Raw genomic sequence first — 17002 nt, forward strand, 5'->3', positions numbered from 1 at the left:
CCAGTACTTAGGATGTCCGAGGGATTTCCAACACCATCCCTTTCTTATATTATAGTTAGCATTCTTTTTTAGTTTTATTTTTTAAAATTTACATCCAAATTCGTTAGCATATAGTGCCACAACGATTTCAGGAGTAGATTCCCTAGTGCCCCTTACCCATTTAGCCCATCCTCCCTCCCACAACCCCTCCAGCAACCCTGAGTTTGTTCTCCATATTTATGAGTCTCTTCTGTTTTGTCCCCCTCCCTGTTTTTAGATTATTTTTGTTTTCCTTCCCTTACGTTCATCTGTTTTGTCTCTTAACGTCCTCATATGAGTGAAGTCATATGATTTTTGTCTTTCTCTGACTAATTTCACCTAGCATCATACCCTCCGGTTCCATCCACATAGTTGCAAATGGCAAGATTTCATTCTTTTTGATTGCCAAGTAATACTCCATTATATATATATATATATATATATATATATATATATATATATACACACCACATATATATATACTTCCATTATATATATGTATATATATACCACATTTTCTTTATCCATTCATCATCCATCAATGGACATTTGGGCTCTTTCCATGTTTTGGCTATTGTCAATAGTGCTGCTATAAACATGGGGGTGCATGTGTCCCTGCAAAACAGCACCCCTGTATCCCGTGGATAAATGCCTAGTAGTGCAATTGCTGGGTCGTGGGGTGGTTCTATTTTTAGTTTTTCAAGGAACCTTCATACCGGTCTCCAGAGTGGCTGCACCAGCTTGCATTCCCACCAACAATGCAAAAGAGATCCTCTGTCTCTGCAACCTCGCCAACATCTGTCATTGCCTGAGTTGTTCATGTTAGCCATTCTGACAGGTGTGAGGTTGGTATCTCCTTGTGGTTTTGAATAAATGTAATTTTAAATCATTGAGGGTCCAACTTGATAACTCTTCCCCGCTGTTTTGGAATACTGTCTATTTACCATAATAATGAAATGGACACAGACAGGAAGCATTTTTCATTATGTAAATCACAAACACTGGGAAGGAAGACTTCTTGGTACTGTACTGCCTTCCAGAATGTGGAGGAGGGGAATGGAGATGTGCACCTGTTCCTATGCTTGCATTCTCTTGCCCAGTAGGGGATCCGGGAAAGGCAGAAGAGGAGAGAGAAAGGGTGAAGGATCCCAGCTGCAACAGAGCACATCATCATACGTTGCTTGACGTCTCTCCCACTCAGATGGCACCTGGCATTCTTACTGTGACTATAGCTTGCAAATGTATTTTAAAAAAAATTTTTTTTAACATTTATTTATTTTTGAGACAGAGACAGGGCATGAACAGGGGAAGGTCAGAGAAAGAGGCAGACACAGAATCTGAAACAGGCTCCAGGCTCTGAGCGGTCAGCACAGAGCCCGACGCGGGGCTCGAACCCACGGACCGCGAGATCATGACCTGAGCTGAAGTCGGACACTTAACTGACTGAGCCACCCAGGCGCCCCCAAAATGTACTTCTGCCAAAAGTTTTGTGCAGATGTAAAACAGGGTGTCAAAAAGAGAGTGAGGAAGGCTAAGGGTAAGGGAGGCAATGTAAGAGAGAAGACGGCTCTGAAAGACTGCTTTGGAGTAGACACAAGAATCAGTGGGCCCAAAATGACAGCTGTTGGAGGCCACAAAGATGCCCCACGCGCTGCCGAGCACCTACATTTTTTTTCCGGCACTGCCTAGGCTGCCCTCACTGGAAACTGGCCTTCTTCCCAAAGCAAAAAGTCTCATTTGAAGAACCAATCAATTGGACAGCATACTGGTCATTCTGCTGTGTTTCATTGAGCCTTAGCGTGGCCACCTTGGGGAACAGTGTAACAGACATCAGGTTGGCTGCTTACAGCCAAAGGGCCTGCCCGGCAGAACCCACGGCTGGAGCTGCACCTGTACCCTTGGCACGCTGGCTGTCCGCCCCACCCCTCTGGCTCCTGCATGCAGCCAGGTGACGGGGACTTGGCAGGCGCCTCTCTGGCTCTGACTTGCAAGCCTTTATCAGGGACCTGCTGCCCGCACTTGACTCTGGGAATGCAGACAGCATGGCCCACGAGACTGTAAATGTCAGGCTGCCATCGGCTGTCTTTCTGTGTGTCTCATCGGGAGGGGCAGGGCTGACCTTAAGCAGACAGCGAGCACCATCATGGCAAGCAAAATGGGGACTTGGAGCCAATGGGGTATGATGAAAAGGCCTAACTCCCTTCTGTCCCCATTTTGGGGCACTGGCCTGCTGAGCCCATCTCCCTGGAAAATTGCCTTTGTAATTGCGTGACACCTAGGAAAGCATAATAGCATGTTTCCCCAAGCAGCCTCTCTGTGAAAAGAGACTAAGTCAGGAGCGAGGGAGAGAGAGGGAGGGGCAGGCGGGACACTTCGCCGCTGACACAGGTAGTAGCTGTTTCTCCATCTTCAGATGCTGCCAAGGTACGTGAAGCCTTGTCTCGTTTGCTAAACGAAGGGCGAGCAGCTGGGGCGGGCAGACGGGGAGCGGGAGGCCTGGCCGTGATTCAGGCACGCGGGGCTGGCTAAACCAGTGTGTTTTCGAAGGTGGCAGAAAGGGGAAGTGGGAAGAGAATGACTAATAAGGAAGCGATTATGAAATAGAACCTGTCTGCGCCTGGAAGCCCGTGTGACAGCCCCAGGCAGGAGAGGGAGCAAGCCTGTTATTAGGACTGACAAACACACAAGCGCTGCGTCACTCCAGGCCGCGCCACTGCCCCCATCTAAAGCCCCGTGCAAGTGTCCCTGCTGCCTCGGGAGTGGGCGACACAGGAACAAAGTACTGTAGACAGACACAGGACCTGCTCTGTCAGAGCACGCGCGGAAGAGGCCTGACACGGACAGAACCGAAGGGACGCAAAACGAAAGGATCAGGAGCCTAATTAGAAAGAAAATACAGCAACATAGCAGAAAACGCCAATTAAAGGGGGGAAAATCCATGGTGTTCTACCTCCCCAACGAAGGTATTTTTCTCTTGCAGAAGCTCTTCTAGCCTTGCCCGCACACACACATTTCTACAAAATTTTCAGCGTGCTCAGAACTTCGTGCTGCCTTTTCCATTCGTCCCCATTTTATAAACAGTTCCCAGTGTTACTTCATACTCTTCTTTTCGCTGGTAATTGCTATAAAAGAGTCCACCTACTGGATATACCACAGTTTGCTGAAATAGTCCTCTATTCTGTAGTAGGTTGCTTTCTTTGTAACAACGGCTTTATTGAGATGTAACACGGTTGAAGGGTACGGTAGTTTGGAGTAACTTGTTACACAATCATCGGTAAGTAAGTAAAACAGGCTGGGAACATTCGCAATTACGGTTAGGAGAGGTTCCTGTTCTCCGAGAACGCCATGGAAGAGTGCAAGGGAGGAGAGGCAGGACTTTTCTCCAACCCCGTGTCGCTCTCCAGTTATTACCTAGTTATTGCCTCCTTTATGGCGAAACTTGCCGCCGTGCTTACATTTACTGTCCATCCTTCCTCACTTGGAGTTCACTCTTAGGACTGAGCTTCTGATCTTATCCCCCCTTGAAAACGCTCTCCCCGGGGTCACCAGCTCTTCGGCCCCCACCTTATTTGACCTATGAGCTGCATTTCTCTCTTAACCACTCCCTTCTTTAACCCATCTTCTCCCTACATGCATTGAGTAGGATAGATATTGATTCGCCACACTTAAGAGACCTAAAGAAAAATCGTTGCTTCAAAAGCGTAGGATTTCACTTCCCTTTCATGCAAACGCCGGAGTTGGTAATTTGGCTCTGCTCTGGGACATGGTCAGAGGCCCCGGTTTTTTACATCTTCTTGCTCCAACATTCCTGGCTCTTTCCCCTGTGTGCATGGTCCACGATGGCTCTTCACCACTGCTTCATTCCGCCATTGGAAAAGGTGGAAAGACAGGGGAGAACGTGCCCCTTCCCTTTTCAGAGAAATCACCTGTAGTCGCGAACACTTCTGTTCAGATCCCGTTAGCTCGAACATAGTCCTATGTAGCTGCCACAGAGGCTGGGAAATGTAGCCTTCAGCTGGATGAACATGAACCCTGTCAAACATTCTACCACCATGGAAGAGATCCGGCTTTTCTTTAGTCCTAATGCTCAATTTTTCAACAAACCTGATTCAAGTGAAAGCCCTTTGTTAATTTAAGTGATTAGATTTTTTCTACTGGATTGAGATGTAATTACATATGATGAACTACACCCTTTTAAAGTGTGCGCTTTGATGACTCTTAATAGGAATACACATGTGTGAAATCAATTCCACGATTAAGACATAGAACATTTCCATTGCCCCCCAAAGTCTCCTTATGCCCCATGTGGTAATTTCCTCCTCCACCCCTGGGATCCACATTGCTGATCTGTCTCGTCACCACACAGATTAATTTACATTTTCTAGAATTTTATATAAATGGCATTATATAATATGTACCCTTTTGCTTCTGGCTTCTTTGACTCAGTGTAATGATGGATATCAGCAGCGTGTTCCTTTTTATTGCTAGCAGTGTTCTGCTTCATAGATATGCCCTCTTTATCCACTCACCCACTGATGGACATTTGTGTTGTTTCCAGTTTTTAGCTCATATGAATAAGACTGCTCTGAACATTTGTGTACTGGTCTTTGTGTGGGCATTCGTTTTCATTTCTCTTGTGTAAATACCTAGGAGTGGAAGGACAAGGTCATACAGTAAGTGAATATTAAATTATCTAAAGTATCTATTTATTAAATAGACATTTTTAGAGCAGTTTCAGCAACATTGAGTAGAAAGAACAGAGTTCCCATATAACTCTATGGCCACGCACCACAGCTTACCCCTTATCAATATCCCTCACCAGGGTGGTATATTTGTTGCAATCGACGAGCCTACATTGACACATCATTACCAACCAAAGTCCATGGTTCACATTAGGGCTCACTCTCGGTGTTGTGCATTCTATGGATTTTGACAAATGTATAATCACACGTATCTACCATTATAGTGTCATACAGAATAATTTCACTGCCCTAAAAATCCTCTGTGCTCCTACTATTCATCCCTCCTTTCCTACTGGCCCCTGATGATCACTGATCTTTTCACCATCTCCATGGTTTTGCCTTTTCCAGAATCTCATATAGTTGGAATCGTACAGTATATAGCCTACTCATATTGGCTTCTTTCACTTAATCTGTCACGAAGTCTTCATAGCTTGATGGCTCCATTCTTTTCAGCACTGAATACTATTCCATTGTCTGGACGTACCGCAGTTTATACATCCATTTACCTACTAAAAGACCTTGATTGCTTCCGAGTTTGGGCTATTACGAGTAACGATGCCATAAAGATCTGTGTGCAGGTGTCTGTACGGACCACTTTTCAGCTCATTTGACTTACAACCAAAGAACACAATTTCTGGATCATATGTTAAGAGTATGTTTAGTTTTATAGGAAACTTCCAAGTGATCTCCCACGTAGCTCTACCATTTGGCGTCATCAACAGCAGAGAATGAGAATTCTGTCTCTCCACATCCTCCCAAACATTTGGTGTTGTCGGTGTTCTAGGTTTTGGCCATTCTCATAGGTGTGAGGTGGTATCTTATTTTAAGTTGCATCTCCCTAATGAAGTAAGATGTGGAGTATCTTTTCGTATGTTTCTTTGCCATCTGTATGTATTCTCTCTCTTTTTAAAAAAAAATTATTTATTTTGAGAGAGAAAGAGAGAGTGGGGGAGGGGCAGAGAGAGAGAGAGAGAGAGAGAGAGAGAGAGAGAGGGAGAGGGAGAGAATCCCAAGCAGGCTCTACGCCATCAGTGCTCAACTGACTGACCACCCACGGGCACACTGTATTTGTATGTATTCTTTGGTGAGGTGTCTTTTCAGGTTTTTCTGCTGAGATTTTAATCAGGTTGTTGGTTTTCTTATTTTTGAGCTTTAAGAGTTCTTTGCATATTTTGCATAATAGTCCCTTATCAGATATATTTTTGCAAATATTTTCTCCCAGTTCTGTGGCTTTTCTCTCATTCTCCCAACACTGTCTTTTGCATAGCATGCGTTTTTAATTTCCATAAAGTCCAGCTTACCAATGACTTCTTTCATGTACCTTTGGTGTCGTATTTAAGAAATCGTCATACCCGAGGTCATCTAGATTTTCTCCTATATTATCTCCTAGGAGTTTCATAGTTTTGCATCCTACATTCAGGTCTCTGATCCATTTTGAATTAATTTTGGTGAAGAATGTAAGGCCTGTGTCTAGATTCGTCTTTTTGCATGTGGATGTCCAGTCATTCCAGGACCATTTGTTGAAAAGACACTCTTTTGCATATTGTATTTGCTTTCATTCCTTTGTCAAATATCAGTTCATTGTATTTATGTGAGTCTGCTTCGGAGCTCTCGGTTCTGTTCTATTGATCTATTTGTCTGTTCTTTCAGCAATACCACACTTACTGTAGCTTTATTAAAAAACTAGGGGCGCCTGGGTGGCTCAGTCGGTTGAGCGTCCGACTTCGGCTCGGGTCATGATCTCACAGCTCATGAGTTTGAGCCCGTGTCAGGCTCTGTGCTGATGGCTCGGAGCCTGAAGCCTGCTTCGGATTCTGTGTCTCCCTCTCTCTATGCCCCTAACCCACTCGCATTCTGTCTCTGTCTCTCTCAACAATAAATAAACATCAAAAAACCCTTTTGTAAATACATAACTAAAAGTCTTGAAGCTGGGGAGTGTCAGTTCCCCGACTTTGTTCTTCTCCTTTATTGGCTATTCCCTATTGGCTATTCTGTTTTCTTTGGCCTTTCTGCATAAACTTTAGAATCAGTTTATTGATATCTACAAAATTAACTTGCTAGCAAATGTATTTAATGCCACTGAACCATATCTTTAAAAACGGTTAAAATGGTAACTTTTATGTTACATATATCTTACCATCACAAAATAAATAAAGGAAAGAAGAAATAGAGTGTACAGGAGATGAAAACATTTTCCTTGCCCTTCTTAGGGTCCCTGGAATTAAAGTAACAAGGACAGGTTAACAGAAGAAATGCACATAAATTTATATAAGTTTTACGTGACATGGGAGCCTTCATAAGGAAACGAAGATCCAGAGGAACAATTAGACCCGAGTATTTTTATGCTAGGTTTGATGACGAGTGGACAATCGCGGAGGAATATGATAGGTTAATATGTGAGGTAAGGATAGTAAACTGGGGAAAAATTAACAAGACCTGTTTGGGGGGATTCTTTTTATCAGGTTGTTCCTTTCCTCCAGGTGTAGGGAGGGTACCTCTCACATGAGAGTTTTATGACCAGTTTCAAGGAAGAAGGGTGGCGGAGGGGAGGGGAGTCAGAGTGACCTTCCTGCTTTTGCCAGTTTCTCAAACTCTTTCAGCTTAAAATATATTCAAAATGCCAATATTTTGGCATTCTATATTTTGGGATAGCATGTCCTGATCCCCAGCAAGGGCAAGAGAGAGAAAGGGGAAGGAAGAGAATAAGGAAAGCAGGCAGGCGCACATCTGGGAACGGTCCTACGTTCCAACACAGCAGCAGAACGTGGTGTCACAAAAATCTATGAAAAACCAAAGCAGCCCGTCTTCAGCCCCAAAACTGCGAATTCTCAACCCAAGAGGAAGTGTTTCATTTCGTTTCATTTGCATATTAATGCAATGCAAATAGCAGGAGGGTAGGACGGGAATGGGGGAGAAAGCGCCACCAGCCAGTAAACACTTGGGTTGCAAAGTTGAGCACAGCACGTCAGTGTGAAGGGCGTGAAGGTAACAGACGAGGAGCCATAAGGTCTGGTAGAATACAGTCAGCTTATTCCAAAGATCTGAGGACAGACAGAAATGTTACAACAGACAGACAGCAGCAGGCTCAGTGGGTGTCAGGAAGAGACAGGTCAGAGTTCAACTGAGGTGCTGTCTGTGACCGTGGCAGGCAGCGACGTGCGAGGCGGGAACACACTGGCTGGGAAAGCCCCCACGCGCTGCCCGGAAAGGAGCGCTGGCGTGAACACTAGGTTTCACATCTGCCCTGGAAGAGGGCGCAGAAAATTGGAACATACCCTTAAAAACTCACACTGCATGAACTGGTGGTTTGTTCCTGCACCCAGCTCTGTTGAAGACTGGAGTGCTATTTAGGTGTCTTTTTGCCTGAAAAGAAAAAAAACAGTTTTGTTTTGTACTGGCGAGGCCAGAACAAAGACTTCTCTCTGAGATACTTCCGGCATTGTCTTCAGATGCTGTCTCTCGGGGTCTGCCTGGTTCCAATTGTGGACAGAATGTGTATTAGATGCGGTGCGCTTCCTGGCTGCGTTGGCCTTCCTCCCAGCAGCCATCTCTTACCCCCACCCCCGAGCTGGACCCTGCTTCTCATCCGTCTCTCCCTGCCATGCACCTGTTCTGGTGTTCTGTTCTACCCAGCCCTCACTACAAACGTAGAGAGAGAAGACTGGAGATTAAGGAGGTGCAAGGCAGTGGAAAGTATACCTTGAAGAAGCCGCAGACAGAAGAGGGCAGGGGTCTGATGATGGTGGCGGCGTGGGGGAGAATGGTCCATAATCCACCCGCGTGTCCGCCAGAGGCGAGGGATGGGGAACCACCTACTGCATTTTTGGACTGGTACTATTCCCCCTTTCAGTTTCTTTCCCTTCAAAGATAGTCACGTCCGGTTCATTCTCTCCTGGGGTCCGATTCTATGCAAGGTGACTATCTTAGCTCCCTAAGGCTGCCCTAACAAACTACTCCAGACTGGGTGGCTTAAAACAACCGAAATGTATGCTCTCAAGGTGCTGGAGGCTGGAAGTCTGAAATCAAGGTGTCAGCAGCATTGGTTCCTCCTACGGACTCTGAGAGGGAATCGGCCCTCAAACTGGGGGTTCGGGGATCCTGGAGGAATGAAGGATAGCTTAGGAGGATTTCAACATTTTGTCTTTGCGCTTCAATAAAAACCTTCAAGCACATGTAGGCAAACAAACTCGTCCGGGTCATCTGGATGGACACGGGAGAACTGAATGCTGCTCACAATTTCAGCAGAAGTTTTTTTGCTCTTGCGTTTCTTACCTTTTGGGGGTGTCTTGAAATGCTGTTTGGCCGTCACGGGCTGCTGAGGAACAGGTGTAAGTCACAGAGGAAGAGGTCCCAGAGCAAATCCCACAGAGGCTGGCAGCTTACGCACGTGAGAAGAGCCAGGAGAGTGGAGTTGGGAAGCCCAGCTCAGGTGACAGGGGACTGCCATTCACCCCCTGACCCTGCGGTCCTGCGGCACTGGCTCTTCCAGCCTTTCTTTTTTTTTTTTTTTAACATTTTATTTATTTTTGACAGAGAGAGACAGAGCATGAACGGGGGAGGGGCAGAGAGAGAGGGAGACACAGAATCGGAAGCAGGCTCCAGGCTCTGAGCCATCAGGCCAGAGCCCGACGCGGGGCTCGAACTCTCAGACTGCGAGATCGTGACCTGAGCTGAAGTCGGATGCTTAACCGACTGAGCCACCCAGGCGCCCCTCTTCCAGCCTTTCAAGAGGAGCGGGAACAGCGCATTTTAGGTGTAATGTCTTCATTCTTTTATAACAGCAGCTAATTGGAAAAAATGAATCCTATGAGGGTCAGGTGAAACACGTCCACCCACGGGCCACACGTAGCCTACAGCCCTCCAGGTTACAATGTCCAGACCCGAGAAAGGTTGTCAGCAAGTTGAACCATCGCGCGGCACATGCTGGGTTCGGGATGCCCGGCTCAAAAGAACCCCGTCCTAAAAACTGGTGTTTCAAGAAGCCGAATTAATTTCAGCAAAATAACAGCATTAATCCCAGGAGCCAGCTTTAGTTTTGTTGGTTTTTCTCGACTTGTACTCTTGCCTTTGGTCGTATAGTTGTAAAGAGTGTATTTATCGATATTTGAGAAAGGTCCTCATTTCAGTAATTTAAATCAACGGTGGGAATCTGTGGGATATTGTCATTTTCGAGTCCAAGAAATCACGTCCTATCTTCTCTAACCTTCACAGAAATCCTTAGGAATATGCATTATGATTCCCACTTTATAGGCGAGAAAATAGACTCAGAGGTTAAGCGAGCGTCCCAGACTCACATAACTAATTCCAGGCAGCACTGGGATTTGAACCCAGGCAGGGCTGTCTCCAAAGCCCACGGTTTCAATACCGACTCTCTGATTAGCAGTGCTGGACTTGTGAATGACGCTGTGACTCTCCCACCTGAGTCCTCCTACCCTCTGAAAATTTAGGGTAGACAAGGGGACTGGTCAAGACTCGGACATCCGGGATTCAGGTCTCCGAGGGACGATTTCAGAAGGGCTTAAGAGGAATCTGTGATCAGAACAGTCATCAACGATCTCTCGGTTCCACCGCTGGTCATCTTGAGCTTTATGGCCTGCAAATCCAACCACCATTTATAATTTTGTTTTTATGGATAAATACGACACCAGTTCCAACAAACATTTGGAACCAGCTGAATGTAATCTAAACTGCTTATGGTCCGATCAGGTCTGTGGCTGATCAGGAATCTGCTGAGAAGATGGTATTTAAGTCCCTTATGGGTGGATTAGTTTTCTCTCTGACTCATGTCCCACACTGTCCCCCCCCCCCCAGCTTTGTCTGCTACTGCATGAAGGGCCTGGAATCAGAAAAGTTTAGTATAGGCTCATCAGCGCATCTGGGCAGCGGGACCTGAAAGACGTACGTACCTGGCCAAAGACACTAACCCATGCATGGGTGAGAAACCGGGCAGGAAGTGCAGTAAAATTTTAGCAGTGGTTGTCTCTGGGCTGGTAGCATTATGGGAGATTTAAATTTTCTTCTTTATGCTTTTCTATGATATCAAAACAATGTATTGCTTTTGATATGAAGAAAAATTATTTTTTGGATGAAAGAGAAAGGCACCGATGGGAAAAAAAAAAAAAACAACTCACTCCTGGCAGTGGGGAAGGAACACTATTGCCACACACAGCCATCTGTTACGTCTTTCTAAGTGTCCCCCAGTGGAAGAAGACAATAGGAGTCACAGATTGGATTTGGAGTAAAATTTGGACAATTGTGACGGCTGGATGCGTTCCAAGGCACTTGTTAAAGACGTAGGCAGCGACACACGTCTTTGTTTCTTCCCCATCGACTCCTATCCAGCTGAGCACTTACTCCTCCCTCCCTCCCCCCACCCAAGCCTGGCTCTTTCCCCTCCTTCAAGGGACTGGCACTTGAAAGGGAAGTGTGTGTGGTCCCCCCAAATAAAGGTGGTGCCTGCTCCTTAATCCACTGTGGTTGTCCTGGGCGGAAGGCCCCTTCTGCCACCTGCTGCCGTCACCGGCATTGGTTCTGTACCCTTGGTGGGCACCTCTCCACACCGTAGGCGGCCGTCGTGTGAGCGTATGGGCACCTCCTCACTGACACGGGCCCTGCCTTGAACCCTCCTGCAGCCATCAGCGGCTCCTTCTCTCAGGTACTAACATAACTTCCCGCTAGGGACCCACGCCCCCCACATCCACATCCTCCTTTTAGTATTGAGTCTGCAACCCCTCCCAGCCCTTCAAAGCCCCCCCCCCCCCATCTCAAATTCCCAGTCTCCACCTCCCTGCTCCAACCCTTCCCCATTTCGGGTAGCTCCCAGCCCTCCTTAGAAGGGCCCCCAATGACCAAATTGACCAAACAGAGACCTGCGTGGGGGTTGCCTTTTCAGCAGCCTTTAAACCACAGAAAAGCCAATCATTCTCCACGGGAGAAGTGGGCCCAGAACTGAGGAACACAACATCCTGGCTCTTGGCCGTGAAGGAGGAAAAGGAGGAAATTGCTTTACTCTTTTGCTCAGGAGTCGAAAGCAGCAAAATGAACCACTAACTGGGTGCTTACGGGCAAACAAAATCTGTAACTACAGAAATGACTCCAATTGCCCAGGTTATCTGGGTGTAGGGGAGGCGCAAGGGGACCGTCTCCTCCTCCCAACATACGCTCCAATGTCGCTTCCCTTCCACATGTTATGCGGTAGAATGCACGGAACGTCAAATTTACCGTCTTCACCGTGTTAAAACGTACAGTTCAGTGGTATTAAGTACGTCCACACTGTTGTGCAACCATCCCCACCGTTTATCACCAAAGCTTTTTCATCTTCCCAAACTGAAACTCTTGACCCATTAGACACCAACTCCCTCCCCCCTGCCTCCCCACAGCCCGCGGCAACCACCCTTCTCCTTTCTGTCTCTAGAAATTCAACTACTCTAAGTACTTCATATACAAGGAATTGAACAGTATTTGTTTTTTTGGTGACTGGCTTATTTCATTTAGCACATTGTTCTCAAGGTTCATCCATGTGGCAACATGGGTCAGAATTGCCTCCCCCCCCTTTTTTTTTTTTAATGTTTATTTTATTTATTTTTGAGAGAGAGAGAGAGAGAGAGAAAGACGGAGACAGACAGTGAGCGGGGGAGGGGCAGAGAGAGAGGGAGACACGGAATCCGAAGCAGGCTCCAGGCTCTGAGCTGTCAGCACAGAGCCCGACGCAGAGCTCGAACCCACAGCCCATGAGATCATGACCTGAGCCAACGTCAGATGCTTAAACGACTCAGCCACCCAGGTGCCCCAGAATTTCCTCCTTTTTAAAGGGGTGGGTAGTTCCACTCTTTGTGTGTGTATCACATTTTGTTCATCCATGGAGCCAACAACGGGCATGGACGCTTCCTACCTTTCGGTCTTGTGAATGACGCTGCTACGAATGTTGAAATATAAATATCGCTTCAAGTTCCTGTTTTCCGTTCTTTTTGTTTCAGCAGCTTTTTTCACGGTCCTATGTTGACAAAATGGTGGTTAAGTCTATGTCGAAGACCATAGGATAAAATTAAGTCCATGATGTAGGGAGAAGCCGGTCCAACCAAGACTCTTTTGGTGCTCCTACCTCTGCCGCTGGCAGTGAATTTCTCAGTGATTTCCCCCACATAAATCACTGAAGATAAGCAAATAAGAACACTGAGAAAAGACAAAGAGATTTGGGGGGTTTTCAGTGTGCCCAGGAGTGGACTCAGATGACTTCCCCTGATCTAAGGTAATCCTGATGGATTCCTTTTTGAAAATCAAGTGTTGACTAGGTGACGCTCCAGGACCCAGGCTACAGTTCTGGCTTGTCATCATCTGGGCCGTGTGACCCCAATCAGAGCAGGAGGAAAACCCACTGAGGCAGGAGCAAAAAAATTAGCTGTCTCTACATCTGGCCTATCCCACCTCAGAGAGGGACATGGCCTCAGGAAATGTCTCCAGTCTTTTTACCTCTTTTACTTTTTTTTTTAATGTTTATTTATTTTTGAGACAGAGAGAGACAGAGCATGAACAGGGGAGGGTCAGAGAGAGGGAGACACAGAATCCGAAGCAGGCTCCGGGCTCCAAGCTGTCAGCACAGAGCCCGACACGGGGCTCGAACTCACAGACCGAGAGATCGTGACCTGAGCTGAAGTCGGACGCTTAACCGACTGAGCCACCCAGGCGCCCCTACTTTTTTTTTTTTATTCAGCTCTGTCTTTTTTGTGAAGCCAAGTGGTGAAAACATTTTGAACAGCCTCAGCATTAACACCAAATGAGACCAAATTTGCTTTCATTTTTGTTTTTAAAGAATTAAGTCAGGCATCTGAAATCTGAAGGGTGTTAGCTCACTGAAACCCTGCAAGGGGTTTCCTGACATAGCTTTGCTTTTCACCAACAACCAGGGCAGAGAGGTTGGGGGCGGGTGAAGTGGAGGGGGAGGCAACGGAAGGGATCTTTGGAGACAAACTGTAACAGGGCTGCTACTTGGGATGCTAGGTTAAAAGTCAATTCAACTTGAGGGCTAAATCTCAGCAAATATTATTTTTACATGAAGATAAACATGAATATATTCTAGAAAGGAAGACAAATTTTCCATTCAGAAGACTAAGAGGCAATGGAAACTTAAAGCAAACCAGCTGGGTCATGAGCCCCAGGACCTGGGGATATGCATGTACTCTTATCTGTGCATCTGGAAACGTCACTGAAAAACACTTGAGAAGGTACTAGTAAGTAGCCTTGGCCCCTCTCTCCACGTCATGACTTTTCACCGTCAGTTCAGTATTAGCCAGTGTGGTAGTCACTATAACAGGCGAGCTCCAAATCTCAGTGGTTTAACACACACAAAAAAAAGTTTAAATTTTCACTCACTTCATAGTCCAGGAAAGAGGGGGGTGTGGTGTGGTATGAGAGACTGCTCCATGCCATCATTCAGCGCCCCAGGCTCCTTCCATCTTGTGGCCCTGTTATCACCTAGGGTTCTAGAATCCTCTACTGGGCCCTCTACATTCAGCCAGCAGCTCAGTGAAGAGAGAGGGGGTCGAGGATCTCACAGAAAGATTGAAGAAGCCAGTGATTTCCTCAGAGTGGCTTCCATCCCTCCACTAGTCTCTGGCCAGGACTAGTTACACGGTCCCTACAGTGCAAGGTGGCGGGGAGATGCCCGGTGCCCACGGGAGGAGCAGCGCACACAGGTAAGGGTGGGCACCGGCAGCTTCTAGCTCAAGGGAGCTGGCTTATTCTTTTTAACGTTTTAGTTTACTCTCCCTGGGTAGCAGAGAATGGCCCACTCATAAATCCACACCAGGTTCTCGGCCAGCCTCTGGTTGTTTATCACAGCCTCCTGTTCTCGAAGCTGCCAGGTCTCATGGGGCCAGACAGGGGCTGAATTTTCTGCAGCAGTGGGGAAAGTGGCCCTTTCCCGGTTCTGCAACATATCATCACCTGGCACAGTGGCGAGACAGCTTAGCAGCTTTGTTTGGGCACCCGCCTTCCCCCTCCGCCTTACAATCTCACCCCAATATCATAGATCACCGTACAAGAACAGCTTCTCCAGCTTTTGTTGTGAACCTTTCTCTCTTAGAAGGGCCTCCAAACTGTCCACAGAACCACGGAGAGGCACAGCCACCTACACCCTGTCCCCTGGCCAGGAACCGTCCAACACTAGGCACCACCTCTCCCTTGTAGCCAACTGCAAGGATTCCAAGCCGCTGAAATAAACCAAAGAGTTGGATCCCATCTGCCTCCACAGGGCACCAAACAAACCAGGACAAGTCTGAAGTGCCTGGTTGAGGCTCAATTAGCCATCTAACCAATTATCTGTTATTTCCTCAGTTACAGATGGAGGGAAAAAAATGAACGACGGGGTGCATGTGGGAGAATCAGATAAGGTGGATTATAACTCAGCAGCCGGACTGAGCTTCACGGCCACGCAATGATGGTGACAGCGTTGGGAGAACAAGATGGGCTCTGGCACAGAGGACGAGCGGGAAAGGGCTGACCTTAGGGACATTCCTTAGGAAACGGCAGCCAGCCTGCTGACGGAGGGAATGTGTCAGAGTCCTTGGCCAAAGGACTTCTATTGAATCTGAAGCTGTGCGGGCATCTTTGAAAATACTGGTGTTAATCCAAGCCTATTATTGCCACTGCATTTTTATTTCCTTTTGTCTCTTCTGTTTATTATTTCTTATTGCCCACACTAGTCCTGAATGGGTTACCCGCCATTTTACATTCAAGCAACGCAAATATTTTTTTAAATTATTTTCCCGTGTTTATTTATTCTTGAAAGACAGAGAGAGGCAGAGCGTGAGCGGGGGAAGGGCAGAGAGAGAGAGGGAGACACAGAATCTGAAGCAGGCTCCAGGCTCTGAGCCGTCAGCACGGAGCCCAGTGCGGGGCTCGAACCCACGAACCGTGAGATCATCCCCTGAGCCGAAGTCAGGCGTTTAACCGACTGAGACACCCAGGCGTCCCACAACATAAATATTTTTAACCACAGTGAGGTCACATCCTAACATTATTAATTGGCCTTTTGTTCATTTTGGGGGAGAGGAGAAATTATCCAGGTCTTCATGTAGATCTTAATTGGGCTTGAATAGAAAAATCATTTTATTTTCTCCTTTAATATTTGTTAAGCATCATATCATGCTAACATTTCCCTGGGGGGCTCAAATGATGCTTGAGGGAGTGGTGGATGGAGGGAACATTCCCCCCTCCTCCCCAATTTTCCATTTACGGTCCTCCTTCCACACCACTTCCTCCAAAAGTAAGTCATCTCGTGGGTCAGTCAAAGTTCACAATTTCTGAAACACCGCATGGGGTCTGCCCTCTTGCTCCACGGCAAATCTGTCATCCAGCAGCTGGTCCCTTTTCCTCACCTGTATAATGAAGCGTACGATCTATTACAACCTTGGTCCAAGGCCAAATTTCTGTTCACAAGACCCTGTCGTCTTTGGATGAACCGTACTGTTTAAGAGCCAAGATTATAATGAAACACTGGCTTGGCAGTTCACAATGGTGGGAATTAGGAAACACAGAAAAACTTTCTTCGACAGTGAACAAAGACATTTAGAATACCCAGCGTTACTGCTTCTGAGCTGTCAGTGGAGGTGGCCTCCTTTCGTTCACAATACTGACTTTCCAAGCCTGGATCCTCATACATTTATTGAACGACTCGTCTTGAGATCAGTCCAATGCTCTTCTTTCAGATCTGTCAAAACACCACCTCTTCCAAGAAGTTCACTAAAATTAAGTGGAAGTGAAGTAATGATCTTCCTTCCTTATTCTGCTGCCTTGGAACAGCCTCTCATCTCACAGCACCAAAACTGGAACCAGCTATTTACTTCATCTCCAGATGGGTTCCTTTATCTATAAATGCATTACTGTAACATTTTTCTAGAACATAAGAGGCTGGCACAGGAGATATTTAAGAATAGAGGCTTTACCTTAGTCAACCTTGCACGTTCTGTAGGGCCTAATACATAGGAGGTGCTAACCAGTACTTGGATGAATGAATTTCATAAGAAATAGGCCACGGACTCATCACCCGAAAAGACTCTTGAGATGCTTTGTGTGATCCTTGCTGTGTTTCAGGGTTATTCGAGACCGTGCTTGTGTCTCAGAAAAGAAAGTATAAATAAGAGAAACAACTTGGACCTTGGACACGTAGAAACAAAGCCAGACAAGCCCGGCCCTGGCATGGGCAGTGGCAATGATCCAGCCATTGATTTCTTAGTATCTGGACA

General features: G+C 46.6%; 1 long non-coding RNA gene across 1 annotated transcript; it reads right to left on the bottom strand.

Annotated features, from left to right (window-relative positions):
* Window positions 1-4220: 4220 nt before the first annotated feature.
* On the bottom strand, window positions 4221-11468 carry LOC131509198 (uncharacterized). Its single transcript, XR_009260362.1, has 2 exons — window positions 8036-11468; window positions 4221-4664 (listed from the first exon to the last, which is right to left on the bottom strand). It is a non-coding gene; the product is annotated as an uncharacterized LOC131509198 (long non-coding RNA).
* Between the last annotated feature and the right edge of the window lie 5534 nt (window positions 11469-17002).

The sequence above is a fragment of the Neofelis nebulosa genome, chromosome 4 (assembly GCF_028018385.1).
Source record: "Neofelis nebulosa isolate mNeoNeb1 chromosome 4, mNeoNeb1.pri, whole genome shotgun sequence".
NCBI classification, from domain to species: domain Eukaryota; kingdom Metazoa; phylum Chordata; class Mammalia; order Carnivora; family Felidae; genus Neofelis; species Neofelis nebulosa.